This window comes from Eublepharis macularius, chromosome 7, assembly GCF_028583425.1.
Source record: "Eublepharis macularius isolate TG4126 chromosome 7, MPM_Emac_v1.0, whole genome shotgun sequence".
Classification (NCBI taxonomy): domain Eukaryota; kingdom Metazoa; phylum Chordata; class Lepidosauria; order Squamata; family Eublepharidae; genus Eublepharis; species Eublepharis macularius.
The window spans coordinates 45,510,126-45,536,028 of NC_072796.1; the positions used below are offsets into that span (position 1 = coordinate 45,510,126).

Below are 25,903 nucleotides of genomic sequence, written 5' to 3' on the forward strand. Positions count from 1 at the left end.
TCTTGGGAGGAAGAGATGGTGGAAGATGCAGGGGGTAAGCAGGCCAGGTTGAGCAGGCCAGCGAGTGGATTGAGAGGGAGTCAGGGTGAGGTATACCGCCCCTCCTTCCACAGAGCAGGGTCCTGCAGAATCCCTGGCCCCCCTGTGACATCAGGGGCAGACTGCCCAGTGCCATGCCCAGCGGCAGCTGTGGCAAGCCCTGACACATGTGCTACTTTTCAGGCTAGAACCCACAAATAGGTTCTAGCTTTGTAGCACTAATATGTTTTCAGAGCAGTTTTAATACTTTGTTGATTAATTAAAACTGATCAATTAAAAACTTGTACATCAGGAAAAAATAAAACCATGTCTAATCAGGCTGTTTAATATGTTTTTAAGGACTCATAAACCTATGAATATCAGGCACCAGTTCTCCTCTCAGAACATGCACTCTGCTGAAATAATTAAAGATGACTTTAATTGGTTGATAGATTATGAAACAGTATATCCCATGATTTGCCTTCCACATGTGTTTTAAGTCAAAGCTAAAACAGGTGTCAGGAAATCCTGTAGAAGAAAAGATATTTCCCTCCTGGCGCTCTCTTTCACACACCCAGATTTCCTTGATCCACCTGTCAGTTAGTGGAACAGTCTGGTCTATATACTCCTCTTAATTGTTGTTTGACAAACTGCCTTCCCCCTGATTAGGAAAAGCCAGCAATGAATCCAGCTTCTTCCCCTTCCAACTATTTCTGCTTTGTCTGGTATCTTTCAGACTTTATATTCTTCTTACTCATAACATTTTGATGCCCATCACATTCCACTCTCACTTTCTCCTGGCTGAATAATGGGCTTGAGAAATGTGTCAAGGGACTTGTGAATGCATTGTTTTTATCTCCTGTGGGAAAATAAGCAGTTCCTGTATCTGGAGCTTATCCATCATCCTATGGGGAGATCTGTAACTTCCCCCTTCAGATATTAACTAGACATATAAAAAACCAAGACGTGAGTGATCTATGTATTCGCTTAGGAATCATGTACGAAGTCCCCACATTTCTAATCTGAAAGCAAGAACAAAATTGGTCGAGACATACATTTAACTTTTAAATAGACATTCTTCCACTTCCCTTATTATGTTAACTGGAAACTGAAAGGTATTCTTAATGTTTCTCATTAACATATCCTATATTATTCTAGTTCTAATAAATTAAACATTAATATTTGTTTCAGAGTCAGTATAGAAATGGACGAATATCTTTACATTATCCCATTCGTAAACAAGGTGAGTGCTTTTCTAGGAATACACTATCCATAGACAGTCACCATGTGGCTTTAGAAGGCCAAGGGAGATGTAGATGTATGTTTTACCAATGAGTACAGTTTTAAAGAAATAGCCTGCCATGTTCGCCAAGGGAACAGAACTACCTACACAAAGAAACTACTGTAAGATGAACTATCTCAGACCATTTACTACAGTTTTCATTTCAACAGGCAGAAAAGTAAACATTAAGGAAAGAAAATTAATCTCTATCCAGAATACTGGCTGATTCCGCACACGTTGGATAATGCACTTTATCAATCATTTGAGGTGGATTTTTTGTTCCACACACAAAAAAATCCGTTCCAAATGATCTATAAAGAGGATTGGAAGTGCATTATCCAATGTGTGTGGCATCACTCACTATCAAAAGCAACATTTTGTTACAAATCCAAAGCTATTGGTTTGATACATTATCACTTAATATATTTATTATTCTACAACATACTGTTTTCTTCACTGGTCCCTGTATGCTCAATGCAAGCCACTAGTGGAAAGGGAATAGTACTGGTGGTGTTTTAAAAATACGGTGGTATTTTAACAGAGATTTTAGTTTTGTAAACAACGTTAGGAGTGCAGGAAGTGATATACAATGGAGAACATGGCTGAATTTGTCCTATTTATGGCTTAGTTCCCTTTCTATTATCATTATCTCTGTAGCTCTCTTTCTGTGAGTCTTCCATTAGAATTCAGGGATGGTCATCTTTGAGTCCAAGGTTTAAGGAAGAATAGAATCCCATAATTTAGGATGATAATGCTACCCTTTGTTCACAAACCTGCACCAGAGTTCTAGGTGGGTTCTGGAGTTCTACCAGCATTACAGCAGATCTCCAGACTACAGCGATTAGTTCCCCAGGAGAAAAATAGATTTTTCAGGAGGAGAACTCTACAGCATTACTTACATCCCTGAACTCTGCCCTTCCCAGGCTCTGCCCCTAAATCTTCAGGAATGCCCCAACCCAGAACTGGCAACCTGAATCTGTACTAGGACTTAATGTGCAAAAAAAATTGATCATGGTTACATAACACTGTTGCTATACTCATTAGCTGTCCATAATGCTATCAGGAAAATTGGAATGGTTAGCAACAGTTTTACTGCATTTATATCCTGCCTTTCTTCTATAATGGAATGTGGGAAAGTTTATACAGAGTACTCCCAGCCATGCATAAACCAGTTCCATGTCTACTTAACTTCAACAATATTGTTGGATCATATGCCCTCCAACCATACCATAGGACCCTAACTGCTATAGTGCATGGGACAAAATATCCATGGCCTCCTCTTTGTGCTCTAGGTTGCAGCCCTTGATGTATTTCCTTTCCCCAAAACTAACATAATCTGCTAATTTATTTTTCTTTATAGCACAAAAAGTATCTCAGACTTTTTTCATGCATAGTTCCTGTTAAATCCTAGTGTGTATTATATTGTTGGTTATAATTAAATAAGTTGTCTATTTTAATAATCTTTTCCCAGGATGCTGTTAAATTTGTGCTGTCTGGAATGGATCCCTAGTTTCTCATTTACACTGCATAGTGAAAATATCCATGTGATCACTAGGGGGCTCTTTCCACTGTGTTATGATGACAACAGCAAGGCAGTAATGGGTAGAAAAATCTCTGTGGCTTCCATCTTCTGCACACTGAACTGGGGCAAGCAGCTCCACTAAATTTTGTGGGACTTACATCACGTTAAGCATGCATAGGATTGGAATGATCTGTGCACAAAGTAATTAAATAACTCCAACACGGTACTTACTGCTTGTTTGTGGTGTGTATGTGTATAGCTTTAAGTGAGCCTTCAAGAATTAGGTTCTCTTCCTCCCTTACAGTTTCACTTGGGTGTTGTGTTGTGGCTGTAGTGTCTCAATGTGATTCTCCTAGGGTTGCCAGCTCCAAGCTGGGAAATCCTTAGAGATCTGGGTGTGTGTGTGGGGGTGAAACCTGGAGAAAGTGGGGTTCGGGGAGGGAAAAGACCTTCGCATGGCATAATTCCATAGAGTCCGCCCCCAAAATAGCCATTTTCTCCAGGTGAACTGATCTCTGTGGCCTGGAGGCCAGATGTAATTCCAGGAGATCTCCAGCCACTACCTGGGGGCTGGCAACCCTAGATTCACCCTGCCATCCTAAGCAGGTCTATACAGAATCTAACTTAGGTCTATTTAATGGAGCTTACTCCCAGAAAACTCTTCTTAAGAGTGTATTGTTTGTGTTCTCCATTAGTAATCGGATTGCCAACCTCCAGGTCAGGCCTGGAAATCTCCCAGTAATTGATCTCCAGATAACAGAGCAGTTTCCCTGGAGAAAATGGCTGCTTTGGATGGGGGACTCTATGTCATTATACCCTGCTGAGGTCTGTCACATTCCCAAAACCCACTCTCTTTAGGCTGCAACCCAAAATGTCCAGTAATTTCCCAACCTAGAATTGGCACCCATAATTAGTAAGTGTTCTGTCCCATTTGGAAGCTGTAAAGTTATCTGGTCCTGAAGTAGGGTTCCAGGTGAGTTTAGGGGTGGAGTTTGGGGAGGGTGGGTTTTAGGGAATGATGGGCCTCAGCAGTAAGGTTTCTTAGTCCCTGTACCCAGAAGGAGGTGGGGGACCTGGTACTCAACGGCATGAGGCTCTTCATGCATACAGTTCTTTTAGAATCTCTATAGTTTGGAGATCAGTTGTAATTCTGAGAGCTCTCCAGGCAACATCTGGAGGTTGGCAACCCTGTGTAACAAACTACCACAGTTTCATATGTTTTGGCTACAGAAGAGGACTGAAGTAGTATAGCTAAATTTACCTCTACCTACCATGCCTTAGAGGAACAACAGTATTGCGATATAATGTACATTTTCTTCCTGTAACAACAAGCCTCCCACAAAAACAAGCAAGGTTATTGTTCTTTAAACACATATATTTTGTGAGAAAACACAGCTAGCAGATATTCTAATCTAATTAGTTTAATCTAGCTCTGTTTGCAGTTTTCTTCATGTTTTCAAGTTGTCTTAAAGCTGAGACAATTGTCCATTTCAATATGCTTGTGCAGTTTTTTCTCTCTTATACATTAATAACATTTCCTTTTATTGTTCTCTTTTTTATTGTCTTCAGTGGAGTTTAAAGAGTGTAACTCTGCTTAGGATCACATGAACAGTTTCTTAACTCCTAATGGGGAGTCTGCATAGAACATTGTTAGGATTTAGAACTGCTTGCGTTACTTCTTGTGTGTGGTATTATCTTTCTCTTACATGTCATGTCGAGTTGTATCTGCTGCTATCAATTGCCGCCATCTAAATATATATCTGAATATATATTTTTATATATGAAATATGTTACAATATACCAGGGCTTTTTTCTGGGAAAAGAGGTGATCAAACTCAGTGGGTTGCCCTAGGAGAAAATGGTCACATGGCTGGTGGCCCCGCCCCCTGATCTCCAGACAGAGGGGCGTTTAGATTGCCCTCCACACCGCTGGCGGTGCGGAGGGCAATCTAAACTCCCCTCTGTCTGGAGATCAGGGGGCGGGGCCACCAGCCATGTGACCATTTTCAAATGGTTCTGGAACGCAGTGGAAAAAAGCCCTGCAATATACTATGTTTTTATCAATCTATTCATGGGTTTTAACTGTATAAATTGATGTGTTTTAATATGTTGTAATCTGCCCTGAGCCCTTCGTGGAGAGGGCGGAATAGAAATCCTAAATAAATAAATAAACAATACCAGTATTTTCCAAGTGACCTGTCCCTGATCTGTAATGTTTTCATGCATAAGGACATATGGGTCCTCTCAGTAGGGTTGCCACTCTCCAGACGATAGAGATCAGTTCTCTTGGAGAAAGTGACTACATTAGAGGGTGGACTCTATGGCATTATGTCCTGCTGAGATCCCTCCCTAGGTTACATCCCCAGATACCCAGGAATTTCCCAACAGAGAGCTGGCAACCCGACCTCTCAGGCAAATGATCTTCTGTGGTACTGCATGCAAACAGGCTGGAACATGTTTTCAGCTCATTTGAATCACTTTAAGGACCAAGCTAGATATCACCTGAGCAATCCGACCGTAACCACAATTTACCATGTAGCCACAGATAAGAAGTTTGAATCAGAGGAACAGCACTAGGTGATAAATAGGAATTTGTCCTCTTTTTTTAAAAAATGTTGCTTTTCTGTGTGGTGAGTTGGGTGGCAGGAGCAAGCAATAATATATATTTGATGGGAATCGCCCCCAGTTAGTCCTGTGCCACTATCCTCACAATGGCAGCATGTATAGATTTGGGGATTAATTTAATACTACCTCCTGAACTGCACTTCCCATCACACCATCAAGCACAGCTTAGAAAGAGGCCACATAAATGTTTGTTTACTGCCCTGCCAGTGTTTCACATTATTGCTAGCCACCCCTGAGGTAAACTGTGTTGGAGCTTCTGCAACACAGCATGCATTTTGCCCATCTTCAGTAACCTCCATTGTTAACCTTGCCTGTTCTTGACATCGCTGATGGTGCAATGGCATTATGTCGCTTCCAGGGAAAACACAGAAGTTATGTCACATTGCTCTAGGAATCAGTGGGGTGGAGGATCTCAGAGCTCCACCTGTTTTCTGTCCTGAGATAGATGAGGTTACCAAGGATGGCAGACTGCTAAGCACCTTAAGGACAGAGTTGCAATTCAAGCCCTTGCAGCTTTTCCTGAACAGTGTCTGTTGTGAAACAACATCTGACATCACAAAAGAACAGTGTTGCCATCTCTTTTGCCCATGTAGGGCTGATCTCTGTGAACACAAAATTCTGACTGTGCCCTGTTCCTTCCTCATGTTGTATGAGTTTTTTGAGTCTTACATTGATCATATACTAGTGACATAGGGGTTATTCTGGCATAATGTACCATTGACATAGGTAAAGGTAGTCCCCTGTGCAAGCACTGAGTCATTACTGACCCACTGGGGGACGTCACATCATTACGTTTTCTTGGAAGACTTTTTATAGGGTGGTTTGGCATTGCCTTCCCCAACCATTGACATAATGGTAGTATTATGCTGGAATAAATCCAATAAACCTACTTTCCCCAGATGCTATTCTACAGTAGCTGAAGGACAGACCTAACCAATAGTATGCAATTTAGTGCAATGGATGTTGCTAAAACAGAGGCTGTGTTTAGGTAGTAATGGTGCAGGCACATGGTTCATTAAGTGAATTTATCTGTATACCAGTGATTATTTTTTAATGATAATGGAATCAAACACATCTATGGCAGCTTGGTTATACATTTAGTCAAAGTCAAAGTCAAAGCCTTTGTTAAAATTAATGCCTTGTGGGATCTATACCTTATTTTAATTATCTTCTCCATGTCTCCATATAGGAGATTACACAATTACTGAATGTGTGGTGCTTCTGCACACCCAGTATACAAGTTAGGACATGAGTGATGGGAGAGCTAATTGCTTATGAAAGTAAGGGATATAGCTGGAATAGGATCTGCTCATTTCTGTTTACCCACTTGTGGGGTCTTACAGAAGGAATGAGTGGCAGTAAGGCCTCTTTCTTTCCCCTCTGTGTTGGAAGACAGCTCATTAACTAATGCATGATAAATAATTTGTGCACAGCAGGTTCATTAATTTAACATGGAACGATCAGCAGAATGTAATTACAGGGTCCTAGCATCCTGGACTTGCACTAACAATTATAGCAGCCCACCCATTAGACAAATTAGGCTGCTGTCTACAGCAGGAACTCAGAACAGAAGACAAATTGACCCCAACTATAAGAACTTGATTGGAGTGCTTGCAACAGTTTTTCATTATCCCAGTTCAAGAAGAATAAAAAAAAAGTGCAGATGAACACTACACAGCTAATATAAACTGCAATCCTTTGTACTCTTACCTGGAAATCAACTCCACTAAATACAGTGGGACTAGCTTTCACATAACCATATGTAGGATCAGGCTGTTAGAAGGCAACTATTTGAGAAAGGCTTGAAGAAATTGTGTTTATTTACAAGGTGATCTTAAGCATCTTTAGTAAGTAGGCTGCAATCCTAAGAATACTTTCCTAGAAGTAAGCCCGACAGAATAAAACAGACTTACTTCTGAGTAGACATACTTTGAATCACTCCCTAAGGATTGCATTCATCCACTGATGTCCTATTCATGTGTATTCAAAAATACGTATCATTGAATTCAATAGGACGACTCCCAAGAAAGTATACAGATGATACAACCTTATATTGTCGAAGGCTTTCACGGCCGGAGAACGATGGTTGTTGTGGGTTTTCCGGGCTGTATTGCCGTGGTCTTGGCATTGTAGTTCCTGACGTTTCGCCAGCAGCTGTGGCTGGCATCTTCAGAGGTGTAGCACCAAAAGACAGAGATCTCTCACACTGAGAGATCTCTGTCTTTTGGTGCTACACCTCTGAAGATGCCAGCCACAGCTGCTGGCGAAACGTCAGGAACTACAATGCCAAGACCACGGCAATACAGCCCGGAAAACCCACAACAACCATCGATACAACCTTAGTTTGAAGAAGAGAATATTGTGGCTGCAATCATAAGTACACTTGCCTGAAATTAAGTCCCAGTAAATTTAGTGAGATTTATTTCTGAATTAATATATAAGTGAACAGGCCTGGAGAAAAAGGACATGTCCCTTAATTGGATGTTATTTACGAGATGGTGTTATTTACCTCTTTGCCAAGAAAAGCTTCAACTGCCCATTTCACATATTAAACAACTGTTAAAGGGATGAAACATTTTTCTCTAGGCCTGTTGGCAACAACTGTGATCAGTCTGAATGAAGGAAAACTCTTAAGAATTCTTATGCATGATAACCAAAAAAGAGAGCATTGTATTGTCGAAGGCTTTCACGGCCGGAGAACGATGGTTGTTGGGGGTTTTCCGGGCTGTCTTGCCGTGGTCTTGGCATTGTAGTTCCTGACGTTTCGCCAGCAGCTGTGGCTGGCATCTTCAGAGGTGTAGCACCAAAAGACAGAGATCTCTGTCTTTTGGTGCTACACCTCTGAAGATGCCAGCCACAGCTGCTGGCGAAACGTCAGGAACTACAATGCCAAGACCACGGCAAGACAGCCCGGAAAACCCCCAACAACCAAAGAGAGCATTGTTCCCTTTAATCAGTTCAGAATAGGATAAGAAGCAATTGGTGAACAATGTAACAAATTATCTTTGTGTGCACATACAAAAAATAAATTGGATTGTTTTTTCAAAAACTTCTTATCTGTACTGTACTTTTATTTCAGTTTATTCTAGTTTTTTTTCCTGTTCGTTTCCTGTTGGACTTTTGTGAGTCTTTTGGGATCCCTGTTGAGGAGGAAAGCATAGCAAAAAGTGCCTAAATAAATAAAATAAGCTACTGTAAGCACAACTGTTGGCTGTACCCTTGATCTGTTGATTCACACACAATTTTTTTGCACAGTTGTTCATACTCAAGGATGGTTGGTATTATTCACATGCACAGGAAAAGTGCTGTGAAAATTGGCTCTCACCAGAATCGTTGGCAGTGATTTTGCTGGAATTTCACCATGAGTCTGATATCACTAATCATTCGAGTTTGCAGTATATCATTATGCCTTCTGCAGCACTGAGCGTTAAATGAGGTCTTGTTAATGACTTGAGAACTTTCACATGTAATATTATTATGCACATAATTTCTACACTGTTGATAATGAAAGATATATTTTTTTGTGAGGAACTACATCACTCAGCCTTCATGAATACCAGCCTTTATAACATAGGTGTGAACCGGAGTGTTGGAGAACTTGGTTTTTAATTTTTTAAACTTCATTTCTACCCTGCTTTTCTCCTGAATACAGACTCAGAGAGGCTTATATCATTCTCCTCTCTTCCATTTTTATCCTCACAACAATCCTGTTAGGCTGAGAGGAAGTGACTGGCTCTAGGTTACCCGGTGAGCTTCCGTGGCAGAGTGAGAATTGAACCTGGGTCTCCCAGTTCCTAGTTTCACACTCTAACCACTACTAGGTTCTCATTACAAACATTTTGATAAACTGACAGCAAGGCTAACAACAAAACAAGCAGCCAGCTAGTTGTCCCATTGCCCCGTAGGAGCCAACAAACAGGACACAGAGGCATAGAGGCCATAGCCTTTCCATGATGTTGCCTCATAGCAATGGTATTCAGAGGTTTACTGCTTCTATGGAGGTTCCCTTTAGTTACCCATCCTCCATCAACCTGTCAACCCCCTTTACAAGCCATTCATGCCTGTGGCTATCAGTACATCCACTGGCAGTGAATGCCACAATTTATTTACTTGCTGAATAAAGTAATATTTCCCTTTGTCTGTCTTGAACCTATTACTGTGACTGGAATAGCGCTTCCGTCCAAGCCTATGTTTTTCTCCGACAAAAGGGTTGCTTGGAGACCGCTCCTGGTTGCTTTTAGGTTGTGTATTTAGATTTAGATCCCTTTTTATAACTTTTATATCAGTTGCTGCTTTCCTACTCTCTGGAATATGTGGACTGTCATAGGATGGTTTGTGAGCTTCTTCTGCCAACCTGTTCGTGCATTTTGAAAGTGTGTAATGGGTTTTGTGATGTTTGTCACATTCCCTTTATACATGGATAATGTGAGGCATCATCAGCAAGCATCTTTATGATTGGTTACTGGTGAGTGGTAATGGGGCTGTCAGGATTGTGATGTCAATTCATGTTTTTTTTTTTAAATTAGTGTGTTTTCAACTTTACTGCTATACATGCATAAAACAGTGACTGTATTACTCTAGTTCTGCAATGGCGCAGCAGCTGTCTGGCATAGTTGGACTATACCAGGGGTGGCCAAACTTGCTTAATGTAAGAGCCACACAGAATAAATGTCAGATGTTTGAGAGCCGCAAGACATGATGCATTGAAGTGACTTCAGATGAGGAGGTGGGTTTGGGGGAGTGTCCTGAAAGTGATATCACAGGAAGGGGGGGGAGTTTTGGTGCAGTATGCTGGAAGTGACATCATCAGAAGGGGTGGAGCTTGGGATATCACATCCTTGCTAGGCTTCACCCCCAAAGTCCCCAGGTATTTTCTGAGTCAGACCCGGCAACCCCAACATTTTTATTGAAAATATGAAAGCCATGGAAAGAAAGGAAGGAAGGAAAAAAGGAAAAGAGAGGGGAAGATATGGAAAGAAAGAAGGGAAAGGAGGGAGGGAAAGACATGGAAAGAAAAGAGGAAAGGGAGAGAGGGAAATGTCAGTGAATAGAGCTAACAGCTCAATTCAAATATTCAGAAATGTTTTTGTTTCCCTTTCCTCTTTTCCATGGTATAATGCAGTATATTTTAACTGAAGTGTGCTAGGTCTGTATTACAATAACATTAACATTCTTTTTCGTAGGAACTGATTTTCTTTTTAGAAGGTGAGTGATATGCGCTACAAGTTGAAAGCCCAAAGAGGTGGTACCTAGGAGGCATCATTTCATGTGCAGGACAAAGCAACATTTTAAAATGGATTTCTGACAGGTTACAGTGGATGCATCTGTCAAAAATGATTTCCACTTTCTTTTATATTTGCCAGAAAGAGCTTAAAGGTTATAGAAACTGCACAATTACCATATTATTTCACCAATTAGGTCACAAGAACCAACAATGATTAGCACTAATCTCTTTTGTCCTTGTTCTGTCACATAATCTAAAGCAGAGATGGGCAACATCTTTATTGTGAGTTGTAGTGAGGGTATCTATCTGTCAGAAAGTTGTCTGAGGGCAGGAGGTTATTTTGCCACATAGCATTCTTCGAATAGCTAAAAAAATAGCTAAAAATAGTTTTAAAATGTATGTCTGCCCAATAACTTTTGGAAAACAATTGTTTTTTTTTCTCCTTAAGTGTAATGTTATGATCAAACTTTTGATTACTAGAGTGACAGACTAGGATCTGGAGACCGAGGTTGGATTCCCCGCTCTGCCATGGAAATTTCTGGGTGACCTTGGGTCAGTCACATACTCTTAGTCTAACCTACCTCACAGGGTTGTTGTGAGGAAAAAATAAGAGGAGAGGAAAATGATGTAAGTTGCTTTGGGTCCCCATTTGAGAGAAACATGGGATGTAAATGAAGTAAAATTTTAAAAATCCATAGAACTTCATGGAATGAGATGGAAAGGCTTTGGAGACCACATCTGCTTATAGAATATTTGCTAGCCAGCTCTGGATTGAAGAAGGTGGAATCCTTTGACTTCTAAACATTGTGACAATCTTCAACAATTTGGTGTATCTCTTATAATGAAGTTTATATGGCAAAGGAAAAAACCATGTATTAAACAAAAGGTTTTGCAAGATGCAAAGGAAAGAGGTGGATTGGGGCTGCCTGATCTAAAACTATATTATGCAGCTGCCTGTTTAGTTTGGTTAAAGGATTGGATAAAGTTAAAGAACAGGAGACTCCTAGAATTAGAGGGACATGATCTAAGATATGGGTGGCATGGATAGCTGTGGTACGATAAGATTAAAGTAAATGTAGATTTTAAGAACCATATTATACGTCAATCCTTGATACGAATTTGGAATAAATTCAAGGCAAGAATAACAACAAAAACACCATTGTGGCTTTCACCACATGAGGCATTATTTAGAAGAGAAATAGTACATAAATATAAGTGGTTAACATACTACGATCTATGTAATTTTTCACAAGAGGGGATAAAAATGTATTCTAGAGAGGAATTGAAAGGCTTTGATTGTCAGTGGTTTGCATATATGCAACTATCAGAAAGGTTTAAAAATGACCTTAAAATGTGTGGTATGGAGGAAACAATTAGTACATTTGAAAAAGAGTTATGTATAAAGGAAGATCACTTAATCTCTAGAATGTATAAATTTATGTTAAAAATTGAACTGGAAGAAGAACAAGTGAAGGACTGTATGATTAAATGGGATAAAAAATTTGGATATAATATCCATATGGACCAATGCGAGAAAATGTGGAATTATGGTCTAAAATTTACATTATGCTATAATTTGAAAGAGAATTTCTACAAAATGATGTATAGGTGGTACATGACCCCACAAAAATTAGCTAAGATGTTTAATGGGGTGTCAAATAAATGTTGGAAGTGTCAAAAAATGAAGATTCCTTCTACCATATGTGGTGGACCTGCCCTGTTGCTAAAAAGTATTGGAAGCAAATATATCTAACAATGCAAAAAATATTAAAGAGTAACTTACAATTAAAGCCAGAGATGTGCCTATTGAGTTTAGTAGATATTTCAATAGAAAATGAATTTGGAATTTTGATTAGATATATGACAACAGCTGCAAGAATAATTTATGCACAATATTGGAAATCGAATAAACTTCCAACCGTAGTTGATTGGTTAGTGAAGGTGTTGGAGATTGCGGAAATGGCAAAATTAATGGTATTGCTGAGAGATAAAACAACCAGGGCTGGATTGATGGGGGAGCCGGGGGGGTAGTCTGCCCCCAGTGCCGTCAAAGAGGGGGCACCGGGCGCAGCTGACAGCACCCAGGACTGCGTGGGCAGCTGAGCAGAGGGCAGTGGGAGCCTGCCTGCCCATTCACCTGCTGCGAGAGCAGGGGGCGTGCAGCAAGCCTGCTGCCCCATCAGTGTGCCACCCGCGCGGCAAGCCGGCTGCCCTGGCGCACCATGGAGCTGCACCAAAACAAAAAGGAGCATGCCCAGAGACAATGCCAGAGAAATAAACTCCGTAAGTTATAAAGACAAAAACTTATAATTATACAGTATATCCGTGAAAAATAACACTACATAACACTGAAATTACACAAAGGGAGAGAAACGACAATAACTCAATCCAATTGTGGAAAATTAAAGTTCCTTAAAGTTCTAATGAAGTGCTGAATAGTGGCGAAAGTAAACAGCTGCAGGCAATTAAGCTGTGAAGTCCTCGGATCGATATGACGAGGTGAGATGGTAGCACTGTTAAGAAGGGAGAAAACAGCGCTGAAAGACGGAGGGGCTACGAGCGTAAGCTGGCCAAATTCCTCTTCTCTCATTTCAAACCAAAATGATCCTTCTTCATATGCTCCTTGGAGCATATGGACTCTTGATACTGGGAATGTCAGTTCGTTTGATTATGTGATATATTGTGGCCTGAAGAAGGATCATTTTGAGGAACTTTAATTTTCCACAATTGGATTGAGTTATTGTCGTTTCTCTCCCTTTGTGTAATTTCAGTGTTATGTAGTGTTATTTTTCACGGATATACTGTATAATTATAAGTTTTTGTCTTTATAACTTACGGAGTTTATTTCTCTGGCATTGTCTCTGGGCATGCTCCTTTTTGTTTCGGTGCAGCACCATGGAGCTGGCGGCAGCAGCACAGGTGGTGCGGGCGGCTGGGAGGCCTCCTGCACCATTCACCTGCCCTGCAGGACAGGGGGCCCACGGCAAGTTGCCTGCCCCCTCAGTGGGGCAGGTGAATGGCACGAGTGGCCTCCCAGCCACCCTCGCTGCCGTTGCCAGCTCCATGGTGCGCTGGGGCAGCTGGCTTGCCGTGCAGGGCAGGGTGCTCCGCAATGTGTGATAACCTCACAGAAGTGATGTCATAATACAGTGCCAGGAGCACGTGCGTGCACAGTGCACGCAAGGCCAGACTTGGGTTGCCCTGGCCACTGGCAACCCTAGATCCGGCTCTGAAAACAACAGCCAGTTTTGTGAAGATCTGGAAACCTTTCGTGGACTTTCTGTATGTAAAAGAGAAGTCAGAGCTAATGATCTGTGGATTTGAAAATTAGAGTTATAAGATTGGCAACAAATGATAGGCTGAAGCATGGGGGATAAAAAATGCAAATATCTTTGCAGTAAAGTTGAAGTTATATGTTAAGATATGGGCATTACGGAAGAGTTATTGATTAAGTAATGAGCTTAAAGAAATTTTGTAAAATGTCCAAGTGGTATGTCTCCCTCTACATTTTCATTCATTCGTTTGTTTATGTTTATGTTTTTGTTTCTTTATGTGAACTTTTGTTTGTCATTTGTTGTAATAATAAAAAAAGAAGTTAACCACAGTTAACTTCTATAAACCTACTGGGGGAAAAAACAATTTGGTGTATCTCTGAGAAATAGCATATGAGGAGGTGAAGAATATCTCACTGACCTCCAAATCGGGCTGTACTTTCTCTTCAGAGGCTGAGAATAAATCTCTTGTTTAGTTTTTCCTGTTTGTTCTCACCCATTGCTCTCTAAGTAGAAAAGAGTTCAGAAATAACTTTCTAGTGATCTCTTGCCTGGGAACAAGAATGCATGTAATTTGTTTGCTGTTTTTATGTATAAGCTCATCTTATACCCATAGTCAGTGCAATGGAGTAGATGGTATGTTGAACGTGGACCAGGGAAACTTTTAGGCAATTCACCTTCTTTCAGGATAACCTATTCACAGGACTGTTATGAGAATAAATTAAGATAACTCATCAGTGTTGCCCTGTTCTTCTTGGAGAAAAGATGAAAATCACGAATAACAAACATTACAACCTCAATGCTTTGAACTGACAGCACTTTAAAATGCAGTTAATAAAAAGATCTTATCAATTAGATCATTAGATCATATTATCAGTGGATAAATGATAGGTACATTTACCACCAGAGTCTTCTACTGGTAACTTCTTGGGGACAAATTATATGTGAGGCTGGGAGGTCTGTGAATGGCACTCCCCAGCGTTCATTCAATGGAATAGTTGTCGACACTGATTAAAACAACAGAAACAACAACAGACAATTCAGTCTTGATCATAAGAACAATTTTACAGGATACTTCAGCATGCTGTTTCCAACAGTGGCTAGGGTAGATAAGAATTCTTTGGATATGGAAGTAGGGATGAAGGGAATCATTGTTCATCTTCGTTCTTCTGTGCCTCCACACATGGGGACTGCGCAGGCGCAGGCCAGCCGCCAGAGAATTTTCTATAGCTTCTATGGCTCCGAAGGGGCCGTTCGTCGCGCGCCTCAGCGACCGTTTTCCCGCCCAAACGGTCACATGCTCCTCCAGCGACCAACGGCCCCTTCCCTCAGTTCTCTTCTTGCCGCCGCTTGGAGAGAACGTGAGCTTCGTTGCTCTGTGCTTTGTGTGTCTTTTGACTTCTGGATTGATCTTTGGCTTTTCACTTCGGACTTTGGACTTCGGCTATTCTTCTGTTTGCTGATTTGGACTTTGGATTGGACTCGGTAATTACGACCCGGACTGTTTGACCCCTCTTTAGCGTGCCCCTGAAGATGGCCTCAAAGGCGCTCTTCAAGCATTACCTCCAGTGCCACACTAAAATGGCCAAGACCGATGGCCATGAACTGTGCCTGTTTTGTTTGGGGGAGACCCACAATGTTTCGGCTTGTAAAATCTGCCAGGGTTTTACCAACAAGGCCCGGCAGGAGCGCAAGGCCCGATTGAATTCATCCCTGTGGCAGAAGGTCATGTCCGGGGGTATCCCGTTGCCTTCCCCCAAGGCCGGCCCTAGCCCCTCTGCCGGACGGCAATCTAGAGCGGGCTCAGTGGCTTCTGCGAAGTCGGGGTCGAAATCGCGTCCCCCAAGTGCCTCGGCGTCGAGAGCGGCCTCACTGGCGCAGGGATCGGCAAGGCCGCCCCGAAGCGCGTCTTCTACCCGCTCGGATCCGAGACCGGCTTCGGAACCGAGGATCGTGGTGCCGAGTCCCCGCTCGGAGCCGACAGCTGGCTCGATTCCGATTCGAGCGAAGGTGTCGAAGCCGAGAGGCTCTTCGAGGTCGAAAAGCCCGTCGGTTCCAAGGTCCTCATCGGAGCCACCGGCCAAGAGGAAGAAGACCAAGCATCGCCACCGGTCGCCGCGTCCCGCTCCATAGGAGGACGTCATTGTGCTCCCTCGCACACCTTCTCCCCACCTGGGTTCCCCGGAACCGGAGGGGGTCTCGGAACCAGTGCCGGAACCGATGGCGTTCGAGGTGGTGCCGGGCGAGTTTTCTCCGGGGCCGGAACCGAGCCCACTACCGAGTCGGAGTCGACCATCGCCTGCCCGTCGTTCCCCCTCTGCTGCCAGCCATGAGCGGCGTCAGTCCGGAGGGAGTGTCAGTTCCGGCCGTTCCATCGCGTCCCGTCACCACCAGGCTTCCTATCTCCCCCCGACGTACCACTGCCAGTGGGAAGGGGCACCCGCCGGGTTCTCCGGCTCGGAACCGAGGCCTTCGACGTCGAGACAAGCGTGGCTCTCCCCACCGATCCAGGGTGAGGAATCACAGCACGGTTCCGAAGGGGAAGAAGGAGAGAGCATGGGGGACTACCGTTCCGAGTCCTGGTCCGAGCCTTCGCCGGATGACGACGTGGCGCCGAGCACCGGCTCACCATACGAGGATCTGAGGATCTACTTGGACCAGATGGCCAGAATGGCACAGGCGCTGGAGATGGACATCTCATCGGCGACCCCCCAGACCAAGGACAAGCTCCTGAAGAGGATCTACGGGGACAACCCGGCATCCATTGGCTTCCCCATGTTGGAAGGTATTGAGGAGATTGTGGAGAGGGTCTGGAAGGTGCCCTGTGACCAGCCTGCGACCTCCAAGAGGATCGAGCAGCTTTATAAAATCAAACAGGGCACCTGGCAAGCGTTGGTGAAACACCCTCCACCCTCCTCACTAGTCACGGAGGAATTCCACCCCCGGCGTTCAGGCCACGCTTCTGTACCGGCTGACAAGGAAAGCAGGAAGCTTGATGCGCTGGGCAGACGGCAATACTCGGTTGCTTCGCTGGGCCTTAGGATCGCCAACTACCAGACCATCATGGCTGGTTACCAGCTTTATCTCTGGGAGAAGATGGCGTTCTATGTTGGAGACCTCCCACCTGATAAGAAGGCAGTAGTATCCCTTCTGCAAACTGAGGCTGTGTGGCTGTCCAAGCAGCAGATGAACGCGGGGAGCCACGCTGCCGACACTGCTGCACAGGGAATGGCTTCGGCGGTGGTCCTCAGGCACCACTCCTGGTTGAGGTCAACCGCCCTGTCACAGGAGGTGCGTTCCAGGGTGGAGAGCATGCCCTTTGAAGGGGACTCGCTGTTCTCCAAGTCCACCGACGAGACCTTAAAGAAGAAAAAAGAGGACAGGCAGATGGCACGGTCCTTGGGGCTGGCTCCTGTGGACAAGCCCACCTCCAAGCCACAGTACGCTCCCCGGTACGGCCCTTATCACTACCAGGGCAGGTACCAGCAGCAGCGGCCTGGCTACCAGCAATATCCTGCCTACCCGCAGCGGACCTATCCTCCTGCACAGCAACAGAGGAGGCGTAGACCCTTCAAGCCTCGCCCGTCACAGCCACTGGCCCAGTAGAGAGATCAGCAGGGTGCCGGGAGGCAGTACTGATGGGTCGCGCCAGCCATATCCCCAATTTTTTCAGACAGACTGAGTCCACTCCTCTCGGAGTGGGAGTCAATAACAGCTGACTCATGGGTCTTAACGATTGTTGATAAGGGATACGGGCTGGAATTCATTGAGCTGCCTAGGTGCAGTTCACCCCTGACAGCTGTCAATAACACTATGGCCGAGCTGGATGCGGAAATCGTGTCGCTCTTGGCCAAGGGGGCTGTGGAAGAATTGGCCTATGAGGACTCTGTTACGGGGTTCTTCTCTAGGTTCTTCCTGGTTCCCAAGAAGGATGGGGGCTTACGTCCCATTTTAGATCTGAGGGGCCTTAATGCCTTCCTCAAGGTGACCAAATTCAAAATGGTTACATTGGCGGCTGTGATCGCCTTGCTGAAACAGGGGGATTGGTTTGCGGTCCTTGATTTGAAGGACGCATATTTTCACGTGGGAATACGGGAAGAGCACAGGAAATACCTGAGCTTCGTTTACCGGCGAAGGGTTTTCCGGTATAAGGTGCTTCCCTTTGGCCTATCTACTGCCCCACAAGTGTTCACAAAATGTGTGGCCCCTGTGGTCTCCTTCCTTCGGGAAGAGGGCTGTACCATCTTTCCATACCTCGATGACTGGCTTATCGTGGCTGAGTCGGAGTCTAGGCTGGTGCAGGACATTGGCTTAGTACTTAGCACTTGTCAACGCCTGGGGCTCTTGGTAAACTTTGAAAAATCCAAGCTGGTGCCCACCTGTAAGGTTTCCTACATTGGTGCACTGTTGGACTCCGTGGAGGGTAAGGCTTTGCTCCCCTTGGAGAGAGCTAGGTCCCTAAGGGGTCTTGTGTCCATGTTTAAGAGGACCCGTTTCCAATCCGTGCGCACTATCCAGTGCTTATTAGGTCATATGGCAGCGGCTACCTCGGTGGTCCCCTTCGCTAGGCTGCATATGCGCCCTCTCCAAAACTGGTTTGTGTGGAGGTACGATGCTATGCAGCACCCTCCGTCCCTCAAGCTCTCCATCCCAAGGGCCATCCTGTCCTCCCTGGACTGGTGGTTGTCTGATGAAAATTTGTTTAAAGGGACCCCTTTTGGGTATCAGCATCCTGACGTCACGGTTGCCACTGATGCCTCTCTACTGGGATGGGGGGCTTATTGTGGTGAGGTGTGTGTGCAAGATGTCTGGTCTGAGAGGGAAAAGACCCTCCATATTAATGTGCTTGAACTAAGAGCCATTCGTTTCGCACTTGTGTCCCTTACAGCGCTCTTGAAAAATCGCCAGGTGTTGGTACAGACGGACAACACGACTGCCATGTGCTACATAAATCAACAGGGGGGCACAGCGTCCATGGCGCTCTGCAGGGAAGCCACGCTCACTTGGCAGTGGGCAATCAGGAATGGCGTGACTATTCGTGCTATACACGTGGCAGGGTCAAACAATGCCCGGGCGGATGCCCTGAGCAGGGTCCTTATGCTGGACCACGAGTGGGAACTGAACGTAGAGTGCGTTGGGCCGATCTTTCAGATGTGGGGTCATCCGGTTATAGACGTGTTTGCAACTGCGGCGAATACCAAGGCCCAGACATTCTGTTCGAGGGCGGGGAGCGACCCCCTCTCTATTGGGGATGCCTTCCAGTGTACGTGGATGCAGGGCTTGCATTATATGTTTCCTCCGTTCCCTTTGATTCCCAGGGTCCTATGCAAGATAGAGGAGGATGAGACGGACTGCATCCTGGTGGCCCCCTTTTGGCCACGGCAGGTTTGGTTCCCGAAGCTCCTGCGGATGTCCCAACGGACATATGTCAGTCTACCCCCTCGGCAAGACCTTCTCCTGAACGGGAGCTTAGTCCATCACGACCCCAGGAAGCTGCACTTGACGGCTTGGCGGATCGTTCCTCCCCTATAGGTTTTTCAGAGGAGGTACAGAGGGTCCTCCTGAATGCTCGCAGACCGTCCACTAGGCGCTCTTATGCGGCCAAGTGGCGCAGGTTCGAAATATGGGCACTTGCTAAAGGAGTGGTGCCTGCCAGCAGCCCCCTAGGGGTTATATTCGATTACTCGTGCCACCTGAGGGACCTGGGCTTGAAGGTTTCCTCTCTCAAGGTCCACCTTGCAGCTATCTCTGCTGCTCACACCCGAGTTGAGGGTGGTACAGTTTTTTCTCACCCAAAATCCCGTCAGTTCCTTAAGGGCATGTTCAACCTTTACCCACCTGTGTCTGCACCGGTGCCTCAATGGTCGCTGTCCCTGGTGCTTTCGCGTCTTATGTTGCCTCCATTCAAACCCCTGGCAACCTGCCCCTTGGACATGTTATCGTACAAGGTGGCATTCTTGGTGGCAGTGACTTCTGCTAGGAGGGTCAGTGAGCTGTCTGCGTTGCAATCTGACCCCCCCTTCCTGGTTTTTCATCCAAACAAGGTGGTCCTGCGTCCCTGCCTAGGTTTCTTGCCTAAGGTGGTGTCCGCTTTCCACCTCTCACAGGATATTGCATTGCCTGCGTTTTCCCCTCACTCTTCTTCGAAGGGGGAGAAGGCCCTCCATTCCCTAGACTTGAAGAGGGCCATAGCCTATTATCTGGATAGGACGAAAGGATTCCGGTCGAGTCCTCACCTGTTTGTGTGCTTTGGGGCCAAGGACAAGGGTAACAGGGCTTCTTCACAGACCCTGTCTAGGTGGATTGTAACGGCCATTAGCAAGGCCTATTCCCTAGCTGGGGTGGCTTGCCCACTTCATGTCAGGGCCCACTCCACGCGGTCCCAAGCATCCTCCTTGGCGCTCCTCAGGGGTGTGCCCCTGGCTAATATTTGCAAAGCGGCCACATGGTCCTCTGCAGACACCTTTGTAAGGCATTATGCCATAGATGTCAATGCGGAGCAGGATGTTTCGGTGGCCAAAGCTGTCCTACACTCCCTTTTTTCCTAAGGGAGTCTTGGAAAAGGTTCCTTGGCGTACCTGCTAGGTACCCTTGAGTGAAAGAGTGTATATATTTATATTTATGTGTATATATATATGTAAATATTGAGTACTTATATATCTCTACACAGTTTGTATAGATGTATGTATGGATATCTATAGTGTTGTTGTTCTTGTTCTTTAATAAAATTGTGTTGGATTTCACCCCACCTTCCTTATTGTGTGAAGCTTGGTACACTCCCATGTGTGGAGGCACAGAAGAACGAAGATGAAAACAGGGTTGACATACCTGTAACTTATGTTCATCGAGTTCTTCTGTGCTGACACACTACCCTCCCTCCTACCCCGCTGTGAATTCCAATGCACGACGATGTGATGGCTGTAACGAGAATTGGTGTTTTTAAGGTGTTATGGCTAAGTGTATTGGTCAAGCGGCGGCAAAGGAGAACTGAGGGAAGGGGCCGTTGGTCGCTGGAGGAGCATGTGACCATTTGGGCGGGAAAACGGTCGCCGAGGCGTGCGACAAACGGCCCCTTCGGAGCCATAGAAGCTATAGAAAATTCTCCGGCGGCTGGCCTGCGCCTGCGCAGTCCCCATGTGTGTCAGCACAGAAGAACTCGATGAACATAAGTTACAGGTATGTCAACCCTGTTTTACCTGTTGCTTTTGCCTTGTGTTTGGTATTCAGCGGTATACTTCCGCTGAATTGAAGAGTTGACAATCATGACTAACAGCCTTTAACAGAATTATTCTCCATTAATTTCCACAGTCCTTTTAAAAATCCATCTAAGTTTGAGGGTATTGTTATTTCTTATGGTAACGAATTCCATAAGTTAGCATCATGTTAAGAAGTGCTTACTTTTGCCTGGCTTGAACCTTCTTCTAGGTAATTCACTTAAATTTTTATTCCCTGCTTTTCTCTCCGAAAGGACCCAAAGCAACAGAAAAAAGAACAATAGAAAAATATTCTTTAAATAAAAAATTTAATTGGGAGATACCAAGATATACTGTTAGCAAAGATTTCCTTCCTCCCCACACCATTCATAATTTTCTAAGTTTGTATTTCCTCCCTTACTAATTAGAAATATAAAGTTCCCATGCAGGCTCCTGGCCGGGAAAGGATGTACTTGAATCCAAGGCGCTTGCAATTAGTGCAGGTAAACTGTTGAGCCATGGGCCTCCCCGTTATCTGACAACTTAGAGTGCTCTGTAGAAATGCATAATAAAACCCCTAAGCAGTAAACATTCTGCAAACTGTGCTGATTGTGTGCTTGCAATTCCTGTTGCTCTGAGATGTTCAGACTTGTAGCATTGCATTTAGCCAATAACTGATGAAAGAAGATACTTCAAAGCCCATATTCAGTATAGGCGGTGTGTGGACCTTGTGATATCTTACTTTTTTTCAAACATAATTTTGTTTGTTTGTTGTTCACATTAGGGAAATCAGGCAGGATGGGTTTGGAATAAATGTCAGTAATAGAATGCTTCTATGGTGGTGGTATTCTTTTGGGGAGTTTAAAGCTCTCTCTTTTGATTCTGCTCTTAATACTGTCAAAGATTTGATTAGAAGTGGCAATGTTAAGGAGGCCAACCTCAACCACAAACATTTGGCCGTATTAAACGCAGAACTGGGTGCGTCTTGGTCTGGGCCTTGTTTGTTAGATGGCGCTTATGAGATTTTGGAACAGCGTTGCCGACTAGGGCTCGATCAGCACTACGATTTGAAAACCCTCTCGATAATGGTGTTCGCGCCATCAGGACTTGGCTAATCGGTGCTGTCCACGGCAATAGATCCAGCAGTCGGAGGTTTGCTTGTTTGGGGCTTGATTGGTTCAATCGGTTTCTGTTCGGGATTGCAGACACTCAGGCGCCAGTAATCTATTCCCGGGGCAACGGAGCCAGGGGAATGCCTGAGCTGTGTTTGCCCTCCTTCTGTTGCCCTGGAAATGTGAATGGAAGCCCAGCTTTCCTTGATCAGCAGGACTTGGCTAGGAGGAATGGCTGTTTTTCTGTCAGTCACTCTCTGTTTTTAACCTGCTTTTAAAACACTGTATTTTGGGGGGAAACCTCATTCACTGCTCTGTGTGTGTGTTTAAAAGGGAGTGGGTAAAAGCTGGATCCAGATGCTTTTAAACGGATCCTCATGAATTCATATGATTTTTATATTGAAACAAAAGAAAACAAAAAGGCTGTCATGTTATAGATCATGTCCTAGTCTACAGACAGCAACAAAACAATCATGCACCCACTAAACCATGGCGCTGCCATGGCACAAAAACATGCTAAAAAAGCACGGATCCACATGGATCCTCTTGATCTTTAAGCAGGGCCACCCAAAATCCACCACACAATCACAGACCATGTCCGTTGCCACAAATGGGTCCAAAAAATTGAGCCATCCACTACTTTGTGGAACCACCACGGCGCAAAAATACGGTTCAAAAGCACGGATCCGCATGGATCCTCTAGGTTTTTACATGGGACCACCCAAAATCCACCATACCATCCCAGATCATGTCCATTGCCACAAAAGGGGCAAAAAAATCAGTTATCCACCACTTTGTGGCACTCCCATGGTGCAAAAACATGGTCTAAAAGCATGGATCCTCATGGATCCTCGTGATTTTTACATGGGGCCACCCAAAATCCACCATACAATCCCAGATGATGTCTATTGCCACAAATGGGACCCAAAAAATCATTCATCCACAGCTTTGTGGCAGCGCCACAGCGCAAAAACATGGTTCAAAAGCACGGATCCTCATGGATCCTCTTGATTTTTACATGGGGCCACCCAAAATCCACCATACAATCCCAGATCATGCCCATTGCCACAAATGGGACCAAAAAAATCATTCATCCACTGCTTTGTGGCAGCGCCACGGCGCAAAAACATGGTTCAAAAGCACAGATCCTCATGGATCCTCTTGGTTTTTACATGGGGCCACCCAAAATCCAGTATACTGTCCCAGATCATGTCCAATGCCAATGGTGGGCTTTGAGAAGGGAAGGCAGCTAAGCGGGGATGAGCCTGCAGTCCAAAGTTGCCATATCCTCCAGGGGAACTGATCCTTGTGGTCTGGCAATCAGTTGTGATTCCAGAACTCCAGGCTTCAGCTGGATGTTAGCAGCTCTAGCTGGGAAGAACTTAAATGACAGCCAGTGTTCACCTGTACACATTTCACGTATCTGTTTAAGAACAGTAATACTAGGTATGAACGTGTCTGATCATGTTCTGTCTGACTGGCCTCTTTGTCAAACCTGTTGGAATAGTTTATTCATCTAATATGTGTTGTTTGTTTATTGTAAAGCATTCCAACTTGGCAATAACATAACAACTGTCTGTCACAGGCCTCTTTATTCCAGAAGCAGCAGTTTAAAATTCCACACACAAAAACTTTGTAGAGGCACCCAAAATTTTTAAGAGAAATAACTGAAAAAAAGAAGCATGTTGTGCTAAATATATTTAACTTGTATAGCTCATTTTAATTTAAATTTTGTAATTTAAAGAATGATTTTGTGTTTTGTCTTGGATTGGAAGACAGTTGGATCCTCGGAACATTGTGTGAGTAAGGCACTAGGTGATAAACGTTGATGAGGGGTCTGGGAATGGGAGAGTGCTTCCTGAAGATGTCCCAACTCATATATATTAGAAGTACCATTTAGTGGAAATTGCACATGGTTCTCTGTACTCTTTGCTATAACCCAGATGGCATGAAACACACACACACAAATACACTTTTTAAAATGTCTGTTTGGAATTTTAAGATTAGGGTTCTAGCTTGTTTTAGAAAGCATGGATCCTTGTACTGAATGCCTCCAAGTACATATGGAATTCCTTTCATGAAGGTAAGCAAACTTAAAAAAAAATGACCTAATAGCAAAATTCTTGATCACATGCAGACTGATTTTCTTTATTAAAAAGACTGGTTGCGTGTCTGTTTACATTAGAGTCCGCTTGGGCATGTCTTAGGACCTATCCACACTGTTCTAGTTGTTTACCTGCAGAGGTGACATTTCCATGTGTGCTGAGCTGGTTGGAAGTTTGGGTGGGACAAGATGGGAAGCATTTACTCAACTGTGGGAAAGAATCTTGAGCTATAATCTGGGTTATCTGGTTAATCTACGCTCTGGTATCTGGATCGCCAAGCCAACATGATGTGTGCAAGCATTCCAAATGCACTGTGAAACATGATGCCAATCATGACTACATGGTTCTCACTAGGGGATAGATTTGGCAGTGGGCACTAACTCATATTTACAACATATAATATTAAAAGCACACACAAGCAATCTCAATCCATGTAGTGCTTCCTGCAGTATATACAGGCCATAGAAAATATATGTTCTTTTTATGTTGGAAAAATGTAATCTTTAATTGTCAATGATATACATCCTCCTAAACACTTATCATTTTTTTGGTTACCCTAAGTTAATGTTCAGTTATTTCAGCATTAAAAATTATATAACTTTTCAATAACAGTAATAACATGTTAAGATTGTAAGATCTGTAAGATTTATTCTTCATGTTTGCTTGTTGGTTTGTTCTCTGTTGTTATTATGTTATAGTGTTAACTCTTAAAAAAATTAATTAAAAAAAAAGAAAAGAAAAATGTAATCTTATATGTGACCCTTATTTCTCAGTTATATGATTGACTTTCAAACTGAAACTATTTACTTGGAACTACGTCTCTGGCTGGACTGCAAAGACATTATGTCAGGCCTGGCTAGGGGATTCCCTCAGACTCTCCATTTCATCAAACACAGTTGTATGAGTTAAAGGTCTTTAATAGGTAATGCTCCCTAGAAGTGCACTTGTACATGGTAATTGCCTGGAATGCCAAAGCAAAGTCTTCCCAGAAAGGTTATACCCCAATCCCCTCCCCCCCAGTTCAAATGACAGTTAAAATTGGCGCCAAGCTGCAAAGCATGAAAATCCTGGCAGAGATGAGATCCTCAAGGTCGTTTAGTTCCCAGATGCTCTCTTCTAGTTGTGCTGATAAGTAGACATGGGTACGAACTGAAAAAAACCCCCCACATGATTCTTGGTTCGTCGCATTCCATGAACCACGAACTTCCAGAAACTTTTCCTAGTTCACGAATCGGTTCGTGGTTCGTGGCATTTCAAACATCCGGCACAGGCTGCTGAAGCTGGCACAGGGTGTTTGAAATTGACAGCCCCCTTCTCCTGTCACCCAGAAGCGGCAGGAGAAGGCTATCAGTTTCAAAACACCCCGTGCAGGCTTCATCCAATCGGGTGAAGCCGGCGTGAGGCATTTGAAACAGACAGCCCCCTTCTCCTGCTGCTTGCAGGTGGCAGGAGAATGAGGCTGTCACTTTCACACACCCCACACTGGCTTCAGCCAGGGCTGTTAATAGGGAATCCCTTATTTGACCCACTTAGGTGTGCTCTATAAAAAT

The 25,903-nt window shown here is 44.2% G+C and overlaps 1 protein-coding gene across 2 annotated transcripts in view; it reads left to right on the forward strand.

The window, feature by feature from the left end:
- The window catches only part of RNF144B (ring finger protein 144B), a 117,836-nt gene that overhangs the window by 9,304 nt on the left and 82,629 nt on the right, over positions 1-25,903 (forward strand). Inside the window, exon 1 of one of the 2 annotated variants that reach the window (XM_054984811.1) lies at positions 1,242-1,261. The exons of the other annotated variant lie outside the window; for it this stretch is intronic. The gene's annotated coding sequence lies outside the window, so the exon portion shown is untranslated. Of the gene's footprint in view, positions 1-1,241; positions 1,262-25,903 lie in introns of those variants that run through there. 2 annotated transcript variants of the gene reach the window in all.